A 19,248-nucleotide genomic window follows, 5' to 3' on the forward strand; every position below is an offset into this window, starting at 1 on the left:
GTGGTAAATGAAGCCTGCATGAATCCATGATTGACAGGGAAAACAGCAGTGCTGGTGATCCTTCAGCATTGATCAAGCTCCGTGATGCCTGTGTCCCTGCTTAAGTGGCTCTGCCTGGGTTCTGCTCACTAGATCCTGTGTTTGGTGAGATAAAGAAAATAAGCTTACTCTATGCATTTCACTTGTGGTTCTGTGGCTGTCCCTGCACTCTGCCTGTGCCAATTTACGTCATCATTACAACTACCCTGACTTTAACTTTGTACGCACTCTGCTCCAGGGAGAGACACAGCCCTGCACCCTCGCTATGAGGCAAGCCTCTCCTCACATTGCTTTGGTAACCGTGAAGTGATCCTGTGTGGAGCCGCGCGGCATCTGCTGATGCTAGAGGTTGGATTTGACTTTGTGAACATTCAGATTTGCCTGGGAACTAACCACACAAGAACTGAGCTAGCCGCCCTGCACCCAGCAGCTCTACATCCTCCAAAGGTTCATTTCCTCTAAGGCAGAGGATGGAATTTATTTAGGCTTGATTCTTCCAGAGGCAGCCTGGCACAAAATGTGTGATGCCTCTAGGTGTTGAAATACCAGTGTTATCTAACTATAGACTGGTTTGGGTTGGAAGGGACCTTAAAGCTCACCCAGTTCCAATCCCCTGCCTTTGGCAGGGACACCTTTCACTAGAGCAGGTTGCTCAGTGCTGCAGTATGAAGCAAGCAAAGCGTGTTCGAACAGCCAGTGATTTTTGCTCCAAGCCATGTGTGTATCCAAAAGGGCTTCCAAAAATCCTTCTTGCTGCAGCCCACTTGTGAATTAATGAACAAATCTGGGTGGGGAAATAAAGATAACTATGGCGTACAGCGATTAAAATCCTTCCCCCTGGCACTCCCCGCGAAAAGAAGAGCTATTTGAAGGGTGGGTAAGTGTATTTAATCAGGGGAAAAGGGCGGAGCGATTGCTCTGTCATCCGCTCATCGGGGCTGCCGCACCGCCCTTCACATCTGAAGCGGGAGGTGGCAGCGATTGGTCAGGCGTGGGTCCAACATGGCGGCCACCGCGACCAGCAACCCGTCTCAGCTGCTGCCGCTCGGTAATCGGTGGTGCTGCTGCGCTGCTCCGGTGTGCGACGGGACGGGACAGCATGGAACGGGACGGAAGGGAGAGGAGGGAAAGCCTGTTTACGGGCACTTGTGGTTGGTGTGAGCGGCGCTGTCGCTTGGCGGGAAGCTTGAATGGGGTGGACGAGTTCGGGAGGCGCCTGCAGCAAACGGAAATCCCGGTGGATGTCTTTGAGTGCGGAGCAGACACCAGCTGGGGCCAAGTGTTGGTGCTCGGCCGGTGTGCGGTAATGAACTGCGCACCCTGGCAGTGCTTGAGGCCAGGCTGGACGGGGCTTGGAGCAACCTGCTGTAGTGAAAGGTGTCCGTGCCTGTGGCAGGGGGTTGGAGCCGGGGGAGCTTAAAGGTCCCTTCCAACCCAAGCTATGATTCTATGGCATTAAAGTGTTCTCACTGAAGGGAACGTCTCCTTGCAGAGTTCCAGCCTCGGGAACGTCTCCTTGCAGAGTTCCAGCCTCAAGAAACGTGGTCGTGTACTAGCAGTACGGGTGCACCTTTAAAAATATATTTTCACTGCACACAGTCTCAGGGGTTTTGTTCAGATGAATGTCTTGTTCTATAAAACAGTCTCTTGTCCCTTTCAACTTTATTGTTTGTTTTTATTTACAGAGCTCGTGGACAAATGCATGGGCTCCCGCATTCATGTTGTGATGAAGAGTGATAAAGAAGTTGTTGGAACACTTCTAGGATTTGATGACTTTGTCAGTATCCTTTGATGGAAATGTTTTATGCTTCTGCTCAATTCATTTGTCGTATGTGAGAGGAGAGGTTTGAGTTCACTGGATAGAAACTTTTTGTATGGGTGGGTTGTATTATTCTGGTGTTTTTATTTTACAGATAGAATCACAGTTCAGTAAAAATGAAAATAACTTTATTTTGATTTTAAGACTGGGCCTTATTTTCTTTGAAGCTGGGTATTCAGATGTGGTGTTAGAAGATGTTACAGATTTCTAAGCATTATTTCTATTTAGTTTCCTGAGGAAAAAAATATTGTATAAAATCTATAAGCAAAGTGGATTTATATTTTTTTGAATACTTGCCAGCTGAATAGTTTATATCTTGGAGTTCAACTATAGTGGTGATGTATTCAGGACAGCTGTGTCATAGAGTAGCTGTTGCATGATATATACTTGTAATCAGGTTCCTGTTTTGTAGCCTTAATTTTGCATGGGTTGTGTGTAGTAGTTTGTTTGCTTTTACATTTTCTTAACGTCTAAGCAAAGATTTAAAAAGCTGGCAGACGTAAAGTTAAGTATTTATTACTTTGCTGTGCCATGTTTATATTTGAAACCTATTTTGAGTGTTGGTGGTATTCAAGAAATTGCCAGGATTTACAGGGTGAATCTGTGTCTTTATGTACTGGGCAGAAAAGTACAATGGAACTTTATAGTTGCCAGGTAGCTTTCTTTACCCAGGTGGTCAGTTACACTGCAGGGTGGGTGATTTCTTCATTAGTTCCAGCAATTGTCATCTTAATGCAGAGATGTTTGTCAGTTCTGTAATCAAAACGTGAATCATTGTCCCTGGTTACATGTTCTCATGTTCTTTTTCTAATGCTGCTTCAGTGAGATTACACCTGAGGGCAGAAGAATCACAAAACTAGACCAGATTTTGTTAAATGGAAGTATCAGAACAATGGTAAGTCATCGTGGTTAAAAGGCAGCATGCATTTATTTTCTGTACCTGTAAGTCTGTCAGCAATTAGGTTACTTTAAGCTGAGTTTTCCAGAGAATTCCATTGCATAAGGTATTTTCCCTTCCAGGGCATATTTGTCTATGAGTGGTGCTGGAAAAGTGGTATTATTGCCTTACTTGGCTCATGTTACAGCTTAAAAAGAATAATAACAAAAAGAGCATGACCCTGATTTTACTTAGGTGACTGTTTTTCCAGTCTTGAGATGTGCAATGGAATCACTGGTTTTGTTACCCACTCTGGAGGCTGGTTCATACAGTGGCTTTAAACTCCTGTGAGTGTTTGCTTGCCTAAGTATGTAGGTGGAATAGATTTTATCCATTATTGTGTATATAAATGTGTTTGCAGAAGTTTGGATGCTTACAAGCTTGTTGAGTGATTTGGTGATGATTATCCACCTGATGCTCAGAGAGCTGTGCGTACCTTTACATGCTCTGAAAAAGGATTTGGAGGCCTGTTGGATGATGCCAGATGGAAAGCACTACAGGTTTTGTTTATCATGTGCTGATGTATGTAGATCAGTACTGAAACAGTAATTAGATATTATGATTATGCATCCTTAAACTGGAGTCTGCAACTTCCTAAGTACTGCAGAAGCAGACCCAGAGTTTTTTGCTTGTCTGCGCTGAAGTCCGGAATTCCTACATAAGGGTGTTCCTAATTTTGTAGGAAGATAAGAGGAAGACTGACTTAGACTCCAGTTGGCTTTGTGTGAATGAGGAATAATCTCCGTTTTGCTGTTGTACCTGCCTTGCGCCTCCTCACTGTGTGTCTCAGCAAGTGCCATCTTGACTTCATTTTTAATCCTTTTTCTGGTTATTATTTTGCGTCCTTGAAGAACAGTGCGTGTTCTGACCCCTTGTATGGGGTACTACCTTCCAGTTCAGCTGGTGGGATGCTGCCCACGAAGCAGAAGCTGGGGATTCTTAGAGTGCAGATTTTCAGTAAGACACGAATATGTTTCTATATTAGATCTGGTGTCTGTTTTGGGGACACACCTTTCCACATAAGGGAAACTACGCTTTAGATGTTTTCTTATTTTGGTCCCAAAAGCAGCAGAGCTCTTTGTCTTTAGAAGTGCTCAGCTAACTATTAAGAATGTGTCAGTGAAAGAAATGATCCTCTTCTTTTTTCCCCTTAGTCATATTTTTCCTTTTCCATTTCTTTTTCTGATGTTCAGTTGTTTACTTAAAGAAAATTCTTTACTCTCTTCACAGGAGAATGCTGTGCTGACTTACCCTGCTGCCTGTAGAAGGGTTCAGGCTCTATTAGTTTTTGGGCTGTGCTTAGCAATAGAACTCAGAAGGGGAAAACCAGCTTCCCAGTATAGCGACAGTCTGGGGAAGAATGAGCAATTGGAGAAATCCCACATGATTTCTGAAAGTGGGAAAGAAGTTCTATGTCTTTCTGAAAACAAGCTGTAGTGTTTCTAGACAAAAAAATCTCCTTGAAGTGAATAACAAAGACAAAACCCAAACCGTGTCTTATCTAGGAACTCCTTTGTGTCTTGTTAAACAGTCTTTGTATTTTGGAGGTTCTTTTTGGCATGTGTTTCTCTGGTAGTAACTGACTTCTGTTGCCAGAGAAAGATAATATAAAATCTAAACACCATTTTTGTGGTCTACCATGAAGTCTCCATCTGCTAAAATCTTCTAAAGGAAGAACAGTCACATACGAGTTTGTAAAACTTTAATCTATGGCACTAACACACAATTGTCTTATTCTTTTATAGCTGGTTCCTGGAGGAGAAGGACCTGAAGTATAAATCGATACAGTTGTCATCTATGAAGACATATGTATATATATATATATGTATAGAATATAATATAAATAGAGCTTTTGGGGTATGGGTGTGTTTGTTGGTTGTTTATTTTGTTTACGCGCTCTTGCAGTTGATATTTGATAACAGACAGGGATTTCCTCTTCAGGAAAGGTGCGCTGCTAGTGATGATGCTGACTTTGTCAGTTGAAGTCATTACATTCTTGTAAAGATGCACTAATCTGTCCTGAATGAAAGGCTTTCTTTTAGTTACTGTGTTTTGTTATGTAAGTGCACAAGTTAGTTTTTATAACTGGTTGATGGGGTGGAAAGTCGGTCTTTAGTTTTTCTGCATCTGTTGCATTTGTTGATGACCCAAGTCTATATAAAAGACAAGTAGTGAGCCAAGACATTGCTGTTCTTTGAAGTACAGGCAGATACTAAGCTGGATCATTTGATTAAACACTGCTTGAGGTTGTGTCACCAGGAACTGGTACAGTGCTGGAGAATGAAAAAGAAAAGCTCTTCAAAGTGGATGCATCTGTTTGATACTCAGCAGCCTTTCGCTCTACTGGCCTTGAGGTTCAGCTCTCTTGGACGTCTTTTGCTTGGTAGATACGCTTTCTTGTAGTAAAGACACTGTAATAGTATTTGGCTAGCGAGGAGAGACAGAGCAGACCTGGCTCGTGTTTGGGGGGAGTAAAGAAAAAGGCTGGTGGTACTTCTCATCCACGTCAGTGGTGACTGCTTTCACCACGAGGTGGCGCTGTGTATCCTTAATTGAACTGGGAGTTGCTGTGTGTATGTTTGAATTGAGAGCTGCCCCTGCCTGCAGGTGAAGTTCAGAGGAGTTAGAATAAACATTCTTTTGGCTGCATCTGTTCTCCTGGGATATAAAAACTTGACAGATGTTTGGAGCAACTGCTGCATCAAGAGAATGTCTATAAAGTAAGGAATTGCCATTTCTATTTTGTCATGATGGGCAAAAAAGTAACTGATTCTAAATCATGTCCACTGCAGCTTATGCTTTCAGAATGCAGAATTCAACTGATCTCAATGTGTAAATGTCTTTGGAGAAGGAATCACAGGTGCCTGCTGTTACTGTAGGCAAGGAGCGCACAGGCTCGCAGAGACCGGACATGCTTTGCCTTCCTGCCACCAGAAGAGGAGTTGAAGAACGGGGCTCAGGAGCAAGAGACTGCAAGGAAGATCGTTTTGCCTTGCTTTATCTGTCAGAAACTCTGCCTTCTGCTAGCTGGGTCTTGCCTTGAAATACATTGAAAACTTCTTACTTTAGCCGGTGAAAAGGGCAAGAGACTCCCTCCTCTCTCCCAGGGAATGTGGTATTTGGACTTGCTTGTTCTGAATATCTGCAATTGTCATGTTCAGACTGCATGATGACAAGCTATGCCATTGACTCCCTGGATGGATTTTCGTTTCTGCCCCCATTTCCTTCTCCAGCTTTTTTTATTTTTTTTTTTTTTAGATACAATTAAAAATATACTCTTTTTCTTTGAACTTGGCATTTGATTGGAATGTTGGTTTGGGCTCTAAATGCTTTATTTCCTAGCAATAAGCTGAGTCTTTTTGTCAGAACACTTGAAGTGTTCTAGCCAACGTAATACTATGTGTTGTGTTGTTTTTCTGTTACCAGTAAGATTCTGTACATGTTCCAGTGTGTGCGCTTGATTTCTGCTTCACTCAGGATTTTGAAAACGGTCTTAAACTGAAGAGAGGTTTCATGCTTGGGTGAGGAAAAGGGCAGGTCTTCACTCAAAAACAACTTTACAGGGGGAAAGGTGAACTATTCTTTGTCTTTGGGTTTTTATTCTCATAGCACAAACATTTTGTTCTCTCAGGATTTTCTTATGTCTGGGAAAAAAGCTTGGTATTGCCTCAGTCTCCTTTTCTGGTTACAGTTTTTTTTTCCCTCACTTAGAGGAAGTGCTAAGACTGCTACATTTTAGGAAGATGTTTTAATTCATGACTTGGAGCTCTGCAGGCATCACTCGTAATGGCAGTTTCTGTGCATACAAATGCTGTCAATCCTTTATAATATGAAAAGAGGAGTTTATAAATTTCAGCTGAGAATACAAAGTATTCCAGGTGGATCTGGTTTGCTTTGTTTTCAGTATCTCTGTAGCCTGTTGCTTTGGAAGTGCAGGTAATAAGTTCTTCAATGGAATGAGTCACTGCTGGTGTGGGCTTTTTTTTGCCTCCCCTAGAAATCTAGTGCTTAATCATATTGCACTGTCCTGTAGAAGTTGTGGACACTGCTGTCCGCTTAGGGTGCCACTAGGTCATTTAACAGAATAACCCCAGGCTTTAAAACTATGTGAAAGTTACGCTTAAAAGTTTAGAGCAGGGAAGTCATCAGGTTAAAATAACTTCCTGCTTATGCCATGCAAAGTGATGGTTCCTCTCAGTTTTTGTGTTTTGCAGGTTTTTGGGCTTTTTTATTTCTTTAAGATGGCACTGGTTACCATGATCTTTAGTTTTGCCACATGGCTAACTGGCTTCGTATGGACATGGTTCCTCTCTACCTACTGTTTCAGTTTACTTGCTGCCATAGTTGACAGCTGTTTGGAGTTGTGAAGTTGTGTGCTTGCCCTATAACAATACAGGCTTTTCCTGTTCTGTATCTAGACCTTCTTTCAGGTTTTATTATGTATTGGGTTTTTTACCACATGAAATAGAAAGAGATTTCTGGCTTGCTGTTGGCTTTTAATAGGTGTTTTATCCTTGGGGAGTTGCCCATCAATTAATTAATTGACTTTGGCATTCAGCTGAACGACATTTTTCATACCTGTGTTTCAATATTAATGCTAACAAGCCATCATACCAGTTCATAGCTTTACAGATCCTTAAAGATAAGCAATAGTTGTATTTTTTAATAAAGCCTAATCTTTTCAGCAAGAAGCATCAAGTCTGCCTGGTTGTGTAGCACTTGCAGCTTTTCCCTATCAGCAGACTTTGAAAAGGGGAGAACCTGTATCAAGGCCACAGGATGGTGATGGTTAAAATCCTAAGCTGTGTACCAGTCTCAGGAGGAGTGTGTGTGACTGGGGGTGAGTGTTTGTGGTGCAGCATCACTAACATTTGCTTAGGAAAGTTTTGAAGAAGGAAGCATTTGCTGTATGGAAGATCCTTGAGGACAATTTCTGACACTACTGAAGTTTATTGAAACTGCACTGGTTTCAGTGGTTATGCAGGTTTGGTTTCTGCTTGTGCATTAAATCTGAAGAGAACAAGCCTGCATTTGAAGGAAGGTTTTGTATGAAGGGTAATCAAACCAGCAACCTACTTAAAAGTTATTTTAAACATTTGGAGTGTCAATTAAAGGCAAATGAGTAAAGTTTGCTCCTACCTATGCTCACATCATAGACTGGTTTGGGTTGGAAGGGACCTTAAAGTTCATCCATTTCCAGCCCCTGCTATGGGCAGGGACACCTTCCACTAGACCAGGTTGCTCCTACATCAGCTGTGACTATTGAACACAGTCAGCAGCCCACCTCAGAACTTTTTGGCTTCCAGTTGAAATGTGCAAGTTGTCTGACTTCATGGCCATGAGCTGATGGGTCATGGCTGTCTCAAAGCATGACGTACTGTAAGTTGCATCTGTTGCATGCCAGCGGCTCTTCAATGTTATGAACTGTGCAACAGGGTGCCTAAATTCAGTGAATAATATGTGTAGTTATCAAAATAGCTGTTTGCATTTCAACATGATACAGGATGAGCTTTAAAGTCTGTTCCAACCCAGACCAGTCTGGGGTTCTGTGATTCTCTGATCTGCACGATTTAATATTCTAAATAGGAGTGAACAGTGTATTTGTAGCAGTTTGTTCTTTACAAGAGGAAATCTATAGATTAGTTTTATCCTGTGTTTGAAAAGAGATATGTTTATGGAAGATAATGAGTCTATCCCAAATATTGAAACACCTCCAGTTTGAGTGCACTGTTGGAGCTTCTGTAAGACTTCCAAATCATAACAGTCTGTCAGGTTATGCTTGCTGAGCCTGAGACCTTACATGTTGCCCTATGAAAAGGTAAATATTGGTAATAATTGATGTTTGCTTTGTAGGCAATGCCTTTTGTATGCTCTAAAATCACATATAAATAACTTCTATTGTACAGACGACTTCTGTTGCTTCCTTTTTATTCATAAAATTACTGTTCATCAAACCATATAAGCACATACCTAAATTCCAGTAAATTCGGTGTTAAACTTCTTGAATTGCTATAAACTTTAGTGTTGCTGTGACCTGTTTTGGGTGATAAAGCGAAGTGGTCAGCTTTGTGTTCCTGCATGTCTGTGTGATTAATATGCAGTAGCTCAGAGCAAGTTACCAGGCAACTGTATGCTCAGGCACAAAGCACCTTTTAATCAGTGGAAAAGTACAGATTCTCTTGTGACCTTGGTCACTCATAGAGATAAGAGTGTTTTTATACTTCTCTCTCAGTAGGAGAAATACTGTGTTCCTGCAGTGTGTGAGAATCACTTTACCAAGATTCTTTCATTTCTGAAACACTTTGGGGGAAAATGCAGGAAAACACACTTTAAAACCTAATATAATCCAAGACAGACTCCAGGACTCGTGGTTTTGCAGTTATTTCAAAATTGTATAACCTTACAGATACTGAGAATGAGTATCTTGTATGTGATATATTCAAAAATGTCACTTTTGGTGTCCTACACACTTGTTGATCATAATGCTTTTGTTTGTTAATGGCAACTATCAACAGATGGTGGATTTTGGTTTCAAGGCTCTGTGGAACAGAAAAGGTAGTTTGCCAGTGTTCTGACTGCTGTTGCAGACATTATTTCAGTGGATTTCAAGTAAGACATTCCAAATACCTTTCTGTACTGCTGCTCATATTGTTTTAATCAGAAGAATGTTTCTCTACTATGCTTACCCATAGATGCACATGGATTTAGGTTGCATGCTGTTGCAGAGCCCTTAATCTACCAGTTAAAGATTATTTCTTCCAGTTCTTGTGCATTTATAAGCATGTATCTACCTGTATACCTACTAAATGGTAACCTTTATTGAGATGTAATATGCAACTGCTACAGAAGTTGGCTATTTGACTTGTCATGGTATGTGTTCCCAATCAGTTGTTTTATTGTCTAATAAGTACCTTTAATAAGAGGAGAATGTCAGAAAATAGATGAGTTGGGCTTTATATTAGCACAAATTTTCATAAGATTTAAGAGAATACAGTTTTGGAGTAAGGGTTTACGTACTGCTAACAGTGATCTGTTGGGCTAATCTTTTGCAAGGAACTGAGGTGTTTAACTTTCAAATGCTATCTATGTAAATTGGCTTACCTAAGACTAATCTCCTTTAACTGTGTGTAGCAAAGAAATAGATTTGCGTAGATAGACATGTGCATATGCATACATAATTGTAGGTGTACAGCTGAGGATGATGCTTGTGTTTGCTGGCCATAGACATACACAGAAGGGCAGCAATGGTGAAAGAAGAACCTTTGAAGGTAGTCTAGTGTTCTCATTCTAAAGGTGAATGATCAACTTTCTGTATCTTTCTTTACAAATACATGTCTAATTTATTCTTTGAAACTTCCTGTAGCTGTTGCTACTGTTGCAAAGATTGCTATGAATCCTAAATGATGCAGATGGTAGTTTAGACCCCTTTGCTGTATGTCCTGTGTGCAGTGGATGTACCCAGAAGTTTTCTTTTATAGCTACATTTTAGATGTTTAAACATTCTTGTTTCTCTTCAGCATGTCCCTTTGCAGCTTGAGCAGCTGGTTTTCAGTTTATGCTTTGAAGTCAGACTTTTGTAGATCATTGGGCACCCTCTTGGGACTTCCTGTAGGCACTCACTGGGTTATACTATACCCTTCTGGAAAGGCAGTATGCCAGCTGGAGAGCTCAAGAGCAAACCATGCAAATATAATGGTGCAAAGGAAGATGTGTGGATGTATTAACTCAAGTGTGACGTGGTGAGGAATCACTGTACCTTTTAATTAGTGAGAAACGGTACATAAAAGCTAGGTGACGGAAACGGGACATGAGGCTGGCATGCTGGTCTTCAAGCTAGCAGTGCAGATCTGTGGGCTTCAGTTGACTAAAGACAGAACTGCTGCTGGATCTTAGTGACACACCGTAAGTGATTTGGAGAAAGGTTTTCAAAGTCAGAAATCAGTCAGGCTTCCAATTTCAAACTTCCCTTGCTTGGGTGACTTAGAGTTGCAGATTGTCTAGCAGTTTTTATTTCAAAATTAACAAAGTCACACTTGTGTGATAGGTGATGTATGATCTCAGAGTAATAGGCATAATCCAAGTCATGCAAAATGTCAGTATTTGAAACAGAGCCATGATAAATTATGAATGACTTACAACTGTCATTTACCAGGCCTTCCATGTTGCCTTTGATGCTGTTTCCTTAGACTTCAAGCTGTAGTATCTGATTTTTGTTTCTGGGTATGTTACGGAGTTGCTGGTGGCACAGCCTTAGCCCTTTGGCTAGAAAGAGTAGTAGATAATATGTGGATTATGAGTGACAGTCAAACAACAGTCTTTTCAGATCAATAGGGAAGGAAGCTGCACCAGTTGGTCTGGGTTCCCTGATACCAAAGGTCTTCTCTATCGATCCTTTTGTATTCTCCTCCTTGTTCAGAATCAGTTGGTGACCAGAGCAAACTGTCTCATCTTTGCAAACTGCTTGTACCGATGGAAAAGAGATTTATTGACTTCCCCATGTGATCAGTAGACATTGAGAAATTGTGCCTTGCTTGCCTCTAAGTCAGAGATAGGAATTGGATAGGAATGTGTAACTGGAAAATAAAATAGAGTTGGAACCCTTGAGACAGAACTATGTTGATGGAATCATCTAGTATCATTAATCAAGACATAGTAACTTTTTTATCAGCTAACAAACAGATACTGTACTAAAATAAGGTTTGTTCCAGGTAATTCTAGTTGGTCTCTCAAAGCAATGGATCCGCTTAGAAAATGTGGACGTGAATATTAAAGCAATAAGGGATGTTTTTCTTCTCCATTTCAAAATTGGTACAGCAGAGCCTATATGGTTTTCAAATTGGTATCAGCTTCTTCACTTACTTGCTAGCATACAGAGCAGAATGTATATGTAAAGGGAGCCTACAAGAAATCTGGGGAGGGGCTTTGGACAAGGGCCTGCAGGGACAGGACAAGGGGAATGGCTTTAACCTGACAGAGGGGAAACTGAGATGAGCTCTTAGGCAGAAGTTCTTCCCTGTGAGGGTGCTGAGGCACTGGCACAGGGTGCCCAGAGAAGCTGTGGCTGCCCCATCCCTGGCTGTGTTCGAGGTCAGGTTGGATGGGGCTTGGAGCAACCTGCTCTAGTGGAAGGTGTTCCCTGCCTGTGCAGGCGGTTGGGGCTGGATGAGCTTCAAGGTCCCTTCCAACCCAAACCCGCCTGGGATTCTGTGATTCTATACTTTCTCCTTCTGTATGGCTCTTGAAAGAAACTTGGTTGTACTTGTTCATTTGTTGGGATAAAAATGGGATGTTGACCAAATGCAGTTGTAGCAAACACTTAATTTGCTTAAGCAATTTAGGATGTTCCTGTGTTGATACTCATTAGAAAAAAATCAAAACTTGAAGAATAATTTTAAGGATAAAGATATAAGATTGTTTTCAGGAGAAAAATAAAAGATTAATAAATGGAACACTGTTTTAGAGAAAGTAATTTTCATAGCACTTTGTGAGCTAAAACGGCTGTCAGTAAGCACAAAAGCACAAAAGATACTTGGTCTCTTTGTGATTCTTTTTGAGGCCTTCTAAATGAAAAGTTTGTGTGAGCCCTAGTTATCTTTGTTTTAGAAAGCTGATCTGCCTTGCAAGCTGAGATTGCTCTGAAACGGAACAGGGTATGACAGACGTGGTCTTGTGGTTTTGGTTACTATCTCATGTACTGTGTCACAGCCAAATCTTTTTGTGATTTAAAAGCTTCGTTTAACTACATACAGGATGAATGTACCTCATGAATAGTTTTACGTGCTTATGCACACTGCCAATGTTTTACTACTGAGGGAAATCCTAGAAATTATAAACAACTCAGTAATTCATCAGAAGCTCAAATAGAATATGTATCAGATAACTTTCATATCTCAGTCTAATGCACTGACTTTTTATGTTATGAGCTCTTCCATAACAATCTATTTCTCTTTTTTATGAGATAGATAATGAAAGAATTTCTTGAAAAGGAAATGTGGGATGAGAAAAGAGGAGAAACAGAGTGGGTTTTGAAGTGTCAATGTAACAGTACAGATTGTGTTCCAGTTCACAGAGGGAAAGACTACTTTGGTTGTGATACCAAAATATTTCTCTTCCACATCTTGTAAGCTGCACTAATGATTTCATGCTTAGAAACTTAAAGGATGCTGAGAAGTTATTTTTAATCTCTTAATAAAGGCTACTTAGTTAATGTAGTATTATTCCATCTCTAGATGAATGGTCTAGATTAACTCAGATCTTTCTCATTGACAACTATGGAGCTGAAAGTTTTATTTCCGTATGTCCTGGATGTCGGAAAAGATAGGACTAAGTAACATGTCACAGGTTTGAATGTATAGATCTGCTGAAGCTTTTAAGGGCACAATTAATGCTTACGAACAGAAGAAACTCTACTGAATTCAAGTGGCATCATGTTTTCTTGAAACAGCACATCTGGTTTTAGTACACTCAACACTAGTTTAGAACACTCAGCTATGATGCAAAGCAGTGAAAGGTGCTATTCTAATTTGTTCTGTGAATAAGTATTGAACGAGCAATTTGTCCTGGAAGCTTCTGTGGTGGATCATGTATTGTTTCCTCCCCCATAAAGCGTTAAAACTGTCATAAGGTTGTAAGTTCTGGCTCAGTCAAAAGAAATGTGCTCACACCTCGTGCAAAGGAAATTTCAGCTTCTAGGTGATCCAGTAGTACCTGGGTGTTGAACACAAAGTACAATAGAAATTAAACTACAACTTGTACGCTTTGATGGACCAAAGCCAGAGTTTACCTTACAGGTGCAAGCTTAGCTGTAACCAACTGCTTTTACCAGTGTATTTCTTTATCCTCTGTTCAGAGTTCTTGTGAATGCTAAGCTGTGTGTATGCCATAATGCAGTACATTGAATAAGTTGAAATTAATGTTTCATAACAACACAAGAACCTAATGACATCTGGCATGGCTTATAATTTATCGTGAAACTATGACAGGAGAATTTTGCCAGGAGGTACCTGTAACAGAAATCCATGATACTGCCAAATCACCTGCTCCCTTCATAAGTGAAGATGTGTATTTTCAATTAGACTTAGCTAAATGAAACACGCGAGGAGTAATCTCTTATTGAGCACAAAGGAACTAATATTAAACTGAAGTTGAGGTTTCACATAACGAATTCACTGTGCTTATTCCTGAAGTTTCAGTTTGTGTAAAAAGGGAAGTGATTTGTCGCATTGAGTCAACAGACGTTTTCTGAGGTGTGTACTGAAAGAACATGCTAACCTAAAGAAAAGAAAAATTCACTGAGTTTTCCCTACAGAACAAAATGTGGAGAAGCAATTTTACGAGAATGCCATTTCTTCTACCCGTAACGATGCTTTCTGTCTCATGTTAAACATTTAGCTGAAAGTAAGCTATTGTTCTCAGAAACTTTGGCTGTCCTCCGCACTTAAGAGTGGGGTTGAGCATAAAAGCTATATTGTTATGGATCAGAGCTGTAAATGTGAAGCTCTTGGGGAAGAGCGGTTTTAACTTAAACCTATTTCTTAATCTTCTCTGTTTCTTTATCTGCTGACCAAAGAAGAAACAACACTCTTCTTGCTGCTGATTTTTATGTTTCTTTATCTTTCTCCTTCCTTTTCTGTCATCCTCCCAGAGGATGGGATGGTGCCATGAGCATATCCACTTTAGTTCAAATAATTGGCATGTGTTTCTTAGGCTGCTGCATGTAAAAAGCATTTCACTACGGCAATAGTCCCAACTGACCAAGTGGATGAGTGTGTTGGTTTAATTAACCCTCTCTTGCATTGCTACTCTCCCCATCTCATTCCCCACCAAGATTATGTCAAAAATCAAGTATCAAGTCAATCTTGAAGTAGAAATGTTAGTGGGTTTTTAAGGCAAGGGAAGCTGTTACTCAGTCTGCACTCCAATGTGCCATGAAAGAGGTTTGTGGCAAGCAATCGCTAAATCAATCAGTCTGAGTATGGTTGTTATAGTCATGATTAGTGATGAACCAGAAGTACATTATGGCTGTACAAGCGTAAAGAAGTAGCTGAATTCCTGTGCTCTGCTCATACTGGATAGACATTGTATGATGTACATGCATAGTTAGTACTCACATACTTAGGCAGTGAATTTCTCTAGCCTGTGTGTACAGAAGTTGAAATTACTCAAGTTTGGATATTGTAAATATTTGGAGAAATGTGTGCTGAAGTTCTGAACGTGCAGAAGAGAGCTGCCACCTTGAGCTATTTCTTGCCTTTAAAGGAAAGACATTGACCAAAACTACCAGTGCTGTTGGATCGGAATGTTACATTATGGCATTTTCTTTTAATATTGCAACATAAGATTAGGATGGTATTTCAGTTTTGCACAGATTTGACACAGTTCACAAAGAATGGGAAGCTCAGAAGGCAAAGTACAGCAGTTATAATACGAACATCTATCGGAAAGCAGTAAGAAAACATGCAATGGCAGAACTATCTTGATGATACATCTTCGCTCCTCTTTGGTTATTTGTCTTTCTGTCAGTTTTTCAAAATCTTCCAAGCGTCTTAATTGTCTATGTGTGTGTATCAGTGTCTTCTCTGTCTAAAATGACATGTGCAGGACACAGAGTTGTTTTGTCTTGATGTTTATGTACATAAATGTATACAGGAGCTGCAATATAGGCAGTTTATCAGCCAAGATTTATTATTTAACCCATGTAGCAGCCTTAGGAATTATGAGTTTCTGATCTCATGAATACAATATACAACTAGATAGTAGCTCACAGCTCTTTGTTAGAGGAAATGACCGTTCATTCTTAGTATTTGAGATCAGTGTTACCTTGAATTTAAAACAGCCGTGAAAAATACAGTAATAGCACAGATATAGATGAGAAGTTGCAGCACAACAAATAGGCAGCATACATAAATCATAGTTTAGGACCTGCTGTTACAGAAACTGAGTCAGATTGAAGTATCAGAAGATGCCTTTTTAAAAATCCTGTTTGTTATCTAATCCCACTTGTTTGTGTAAGTGGTTTACGACTTCTAAAAATCATAAAATCATAAAATCACAGACTGTGTTGGGACCTTATAGCTCATGCAGTTCCAGCCCCCTGCCACGGGCAGGGACACCTTCCACTAGAGCAGGTTGCTCCAAGCCCTGGCCAGCCTGGCCTTGAACACTGCCAGGGATGGACTGTCCATTGTACCACTAAATACCAGAGAACTGCCTCAGCTTATTTTACTTAAATGTTACCCCTGCTGATAAAGTGCTCAGTGAGTCCTCCTGCCTTCTCATGGCATCACAGTGGGGGTATCTGGGCCTAAGGGTTATGAGGAGTGGTTGTCTAGAAAGGGCAACTGGGGTGTGAAGTGCCACCCTGATGGTTCTGAAAAAGGACACCTTAAGCTACCCAGGCCTAAAAACTTCTTGATCTCAGCTGGGTTTTACCACTTTTCATTCCATCTCTGAAGTTGGAATTTATTAACTTTTGACTCTGAAACTTGTTTTATGGTAGATGAGGGAAGGCTCACAGCTACCTAAAAATCAGGTATTTCTGAAATAAAGCCCCACTTCATCAGCAATAATGTTTCAAATAAATGTGTTCAAACCGCTTGGTCTGTGACTTTGTGTTTGTTGTCTTCCAAGTCATTCAGACCTGACAAAGGAATCCTCTCAAATGGCCAAAGGCTAGAAATCGTGACTTAAATAGTCTTCAGTGTAAACGAGAAGACAAGTTAATCCATGTGAACAGCTTCGTTTGCACAACTTGTGGGTATTTAAAAGCTGCTGCCTGTGAGGTGGGAGTGGTACAGAGATCTATGGTCCAGTGAAATGGTGTGGTCAAGAGGATTTCTTTCTATTGAATAGCACAATTGTAGGTTTGCTGCTGAGCCTCAAGGTTGGTATGTGACAGGATTAGCCCGAGGGTTGAACATGTGGTTTATGCTCTTCAGGAGGGAGAAAAACAACAGATGGAGCAAGAATGTGAAGGACTATCCACCCTGTGTTGTGGACCTGGCTTTGCTACTTGAAAGCCTGTATCTACTATATATGTTTTAGTGTTTCTCCAGAGAGCTGTAGTTAACGTGTTGGGGCTGCTGGTGGAGCAGAAAGAGTTCACTTTCTTCTCTCCCTGTTAGTCTTCCTCCCCCACACTTGTTCTTCAGTTGCTGAGTACTGCTACTCTTTCTGTCCTTCTATCAGGGACAGGCTGGTGTCATGTATCTGCTGGTCCTGCTCTGTCGGCCTTCAGCACGGATGAAATGTCAGCTCCTGACACAAAGCTTGTCACCTAGCTGAAGGAAAGGGCACCCAGCTCACATCTCTGTGGGCTCACAAGGCAGGGCACAGCCCTGGCAGCTGAGCAGAGGGAGGCCAGCAGGTATCCCTAATGTGAGCTGTTCTATGAGCTCGTGTACTCTCATCTCCTGCCAGTTTGGGACTTGAATGTAGAGGCTGATGGCTGATAGGTGAATGCTGCAATCCTTCCCATGGTGGAGAGGAGGTTTTATTACTTATTCCTCCAAACCTTTTCAGGAAACTTGCATTAGCTCTGCATCTTTGAGCACTTTTATCCCTTTAGATTCAGATAACTCTGATGAGGAGTTAAGAAATTAGGAGGAAGTCGGAGAGCCTATAAGCCTTATTTTCCTTTAGGCTAAAATATAGGAACATAGTTAATTTCAGGTAGATCAAGAAAAAGAACTCGAGCCTTGTGTTGTGGCAGACCCCAATTTCATGCATTTTGCATTTCAGAAAAATAACTGACTCAACCCTTAACTCTAATAGCTGCTCCTGCCATCACGTTGGCATTTTCGCTGGTGATTCACCAAGCATGAGTATGTGTCATGCACCCCCTTAAAATCTGACATGGCCTCAGCTCACGAACAATCTGTATTATTCTCTAGGCTGCGCGTGTGGGGCCTGCGTAGTAAGTGCCTGTAGCTGTCTGAAGAGACTCCATGGAAATAGGGTATTTGGAGCTTGAGGGTGGGGCTATGAGGGGGGAAAAGAACCATGCACAGGACTGTACATTTAAAGATGGAATTGCAGTGCCTTTGTGCCATTTGGCTTCATGTTGAGCTAGTAAGTTTTTTCTCCCTGGTTAAAATTTTGTGCCTGCGTTTCATAATTCTGCAATGCTGCATGTCAGTAATACCTCTTCAGTTTAAAGTTTTATCCTTTTAAAAATTAACCTTTAAATAAACCAGGCTTTTCCTTGCCACAGGCCAAAACTGAGGCAAATGGGGAGGTGGGGTTGTTCTAGAGGATAGGTTGTCTATTAGCAGTCTCATCTGCTTGTGAGACGTCAGACCTACAGCCTGCTTTGGGTTGGAAGCGACCCCAAAGCTCATCCAGTTCCAACCGCTGCCATGGACAGGGACACCTACCACTAGAGCAGGTTGCTCCAAGCCCCTGTGTCCAACCTGGCCTTGAGCACTGCCAGGGATGGGGCAGCCACAGCTTCTCTGGGCACCCTTTGCCAGGGCCTCAGCACCCTCACAGGGAAGAACTTCTGCCTAAGAGCTCATCTCAATCTCCCCTCTGTCAGGTTAAAGCCATTCCCCCTTGTCCTGTCCCTGCAGGCCCTTGCCCAAAGCCCCTCTCCAAGTTTCTTGTAGCCCCTTTAGGCAGTGGAGCTGCTCTAAGGTCTCCCCTTAAGGAGCCTTCTCTTCTCCAGGCTGAACCAGCCCAGTTCTCTCAGCCTGGCTCCAGAGCAGAGCTGCTCCAGCCCTCGCAGCATCTCCATGGCCTCCTCTGGGCTCAAGCACGTCCACATCCCTAATCCTTCCTATCAAGCAACATCCCCAGAGTGCAAAGAGTGTTCTCTACCTGATACGCTCTTTTGTGCTGAAATCATTTTCCCTGCAAGGAGAATCAAGATGAAACCACAGGTAGAGACATGGGGGGGGGGGGGGGAAGAACTGAGCAACTGCAGAGGGTTCAGACGGACAGGCTGGGAGTGCTGCTGCATTCTTGCTCTCAGATGCAGTAGTGGCACTGTTTTAGCCCGGAAAGGAAGGCAGCCTTAGCAAGCGAAATTCCCATTCACAGTTTGTTACAACAGCGTCGAGTTGCTTTGGGATCTTGCAGTAAGGGTGCAAGAGGAGAGTGAAGCAGCTGGTGGCTGGCAGCTCTGAGGAACAGAACTGCTTGCAAAGGGGTGGGTTCTTTCCAGGCATGAGAAGGAAGTGGGGTGACACTTCTCAACAGAGATGCAGTCGGTTGTTACTTTTTTGCTAAAGATTGTTTTCTAAAGGGTTATGTGAGAAAATGGAGGCCATATGCTCAGGAAGATGTATCTGTACTCTGCTGTCAGTTTAAATACCTAACAAGCTCAGTATCACAGTCTGTATTACAAAGGCGCTGAAGTGCCTTTGCACCTTGCGGTGCCCTTGTGAGGTTTTATGATGCCCGTGTTACAGATGTAAAATCAAAGTTGGCTTTGGAAATCTCCACTGGCTGAGAA

At 41.6% G+C, this 19,248-nt stretch overlaps 1 long non-coding RNA gene across 1 annotated transcript; it reads left to right on the plus strand.

Moving 5' to 3' along the window:
* The first annotated feature begins 948 nt into the window (after positions 1-948).
* LOC130603538 (uncharacterized) lies at positions 949-2,039 on the plus strand. The gene is made up of 3 exons (XR_008973209.1): positions 949-1,087; positions 1,725-1,917; positions 2,003-2,039. It is a non-coding gene; the product is annotated as an uncharacterized LOC130603538 (long non-coding RNA).
* The last annotated feature ends 17,209 nt before the right edge of the window (positions 2,040-19,248 follow it).

This window comes from Pezoporus wallicus, unplaced genomic scaffold (genome assembly GCF_028554395.1).
Source record: "Pezoporus wallicus isolate ANWC-B61680 ecotype Strahan unplaced genomic scaffold, APGP_CSIRO_Pwel_v1 contig_8620, whole genome shotgun sequence".
NCBI lineage: Eukaryota > Metazoa > Chordata > Aves > Psittaciformes > Psittacidae > Pezoporus > Pezoporus wallicus.